Source organism: Sapajus apella, unplaced genomic scaffold (genome assembly GCF_009761245.1).
Source record: "Sapajus apella isolate SASKATOON/1434 unplaced genomic scaffold, GSC_monkey_1.0 scaffold4782, whole genome shotgun sequence".
NCBI classification, from domain to species: Eukaryota; Metazoa; Chordata; class Mammalia; order Primates; family Cebidae; genus Sapajus; species Sapajus apella.
The window spans coordinates 1,685-4,111 of NW_022441708.1; the positions used below are offsets into that span (position 1 = coordinate 1,685).

Consider the following 2,427-nt stretch of genomic DNA (forward strand, 5'->3'; position numbering starts at 1 on the left):
GGGCAGCTGGGAGACAGGAGTGTGGGTCCCGCCAGGGCTCCCTCAGGGCCTTGCCGTGCTACCTGGGACAGACCTCTTCTCCTCTAAAGCTCTTTTCCCATCTCAGTGATGAATGCCTGGGGGACAGAGTGAGACTCCATTTCAAAAAACAGAATTTCAAGATGATGACAGCATATCATTAAACCAAGAATGAGGCCCTTCTGAGCTCTGACTGCACAGGTCACAGGGGTTAACATGGCATCCATGGGGCCCTCAGTCAGCCTAAAAGATCTTGCACCAATGAAGTAGACAAAATTGTCAACTATGTAATAAAGGCATTTTCACTGACAGCATATGTGCTCAGATAAAGGGCAGTCCACACGGCGGCTGATTACCCAGCCTAGAGGGCTTTCTCAATGCTGGGAATGCAAGGACACCTGCTGTGCCAGTGTGTTCTGGGCAGGCAGCAGGCCTCATTCATGACTTAGTTCAATATTACAAACCTCCTCCTTTTGCGAATGGCACCGTGTGGCGGCGAGCGTGCGGAAAGGACTCATGAAGGCCTCGGGCACACTATCGGAGTACACCCCAAAGGCCACACACCGCCCCTCTACTGCGTGGGAATCTTTGTGACTAATCATGTCGCCGCCAAGTCCCGCTTCTGGCACTTCGTATGTCAGTTAAAGAAGATGAAGATGGCCCGGGTGCGGTGACTCACACCTGTAATCCTAGCACTTTGGGATGCCAAGGTGGGTGGATCACCTGAGGTCAGGAGTTCAAGACCAGCCTGGCCATTATGGTGAAACCCCATCTTTGGAAAAAAAAAAAAAAAGATGGAGATGTTTTCAGGGGAGACTGTCTGCTGTGGGCAGGTGTTTGAGAAGTTCCCCCTGCGGGTGAAGTACTTCAGCATCTGGCGGCGCTGTGACTCCTGCCAAAGAACCCACAACATGTACTGGGAATACCGGACCTGACCACCCAGGGTGCTGTCACCCAGTCCTACCGAGACATGGGTGCCCACTCCATCCAGGTCATGAAGGTGGAGGAGATCGAGGCCAGCAAGTGCTGCCGGTCTGCGGTAAGCAGTTCCACAACTCCATGATCAAGTTCCCACTGCCCCACCAGGTCCTGCGCCATCAGCACGAGCCGCGCTTCACCAAAAGGCCTAACAGCTTCTTCTAGGTACATGGCCCTCAGCGGGGTGTGCCCCAGATAAACTCAGGAACACTCTGGTTAAAAACAAACAAAAAATCCTTCAGTAGCCTTACCCAGCCCATGCCCCACCCCCTCCTTCTCAGAGCTGCTGCTCCCCACCATGTGTGGCCCCAGGGGCCATGTTTGTATGCGTTGACTCTTGCCTCTCAAGCTTCCCAGCCATGACTGACTGATCCAGGAATGCCTACATGATCCACACAGGCCCATCATGTCCTTTGTCTGGGGCCTGGGGATCTGCATTCCACCACGGGGTAGGGAGGAGGGCTGGCCCCTGAACTGAGAACAGGTCATCTTGGGAACTATAAAGCAGCTGCTTGTACATTCACCGCTGTTTGCAAAAAGCAGAAAGCTATCCACAGGGATAGAGAAGAATGAGGCAGTGAAGAGGGGCCAGTGCTGAGCTCCAGAAGCCAGCCAGCGTCACAGAGGGCCACACCTGCACCCCCAATCTTATAACACCTGCTTTTTCTTTCCGTGATCCTGAGACAGTTTCTGTTACTTGTAGTCAAATCACCTTATGTAAGGCACTTGAATTATAAAACATCAAAGTTAAGAGAGTGCCACAAACCTCCTGAATGTGTTGGTTTCATTGTCACTTTTGAATATGACAGACTACAAAGCCATGGAGCTACACGTGTCCTGAAGTGTCCCCAGTGGAAGCTTGAGGTTGTCTCCCTATACTGAAAATACATCCCCTAGTGGGGATGGCTTCTCTGATAAGACATGTGCTTTGAAAAGACTTTATTAAACTTGAATTTGCCCAATGGGGAAAAAAAAAAAAAAAGATGAGGTCTTGCTATGATGACCAGTCTAGGCTCGACCTCCTAGCTTCAAGTGATCCTCCATCTCGGCCTCCCAAAGTGCTCGGATTATAGGCATGAGCCACCTGGCCCGGCCTAAGACAGTAATTCCTTATTTCTCATGATTCTCTAGCTTAGCTGTCCTCAACTCACTACTAACCAATTCCACGGGTCTCCCCGGATCCCTCAACACAGCCAGTACTGTCGACCCTTAACAGAGCCGGAGCGTCTAAGATGGCCTCGCTCGTACCTGGAGCCTCAGTGCGGTTGTCTGCTGGCTCGTCCTCCACCTGGTCCTTGGTATTCAGAAGTCTAGCAGGCGCCTCTGCCACGACAGAGGGAGTGTTCCAAGTGGGCAAAGGCAGAAGCTACGGGGTCTTCTGAGGCCGCCTCTGGACCCTGCACAGTATTACTTCCACCACGTGCTCCCGGT

General features: G+C 52.1%; 1 pseudogene; it reads left to right on the forward strand.

The window, feature by feature from the left end:
- The first annotated feature begins 534 nt into the window (after positions 1-534).
- Positions 535-1,983, forward strand: LOC116547794 (annotated as a pseudogene).
- Positions 1,984-2,427: the final 444 nt, after the last annotated feature.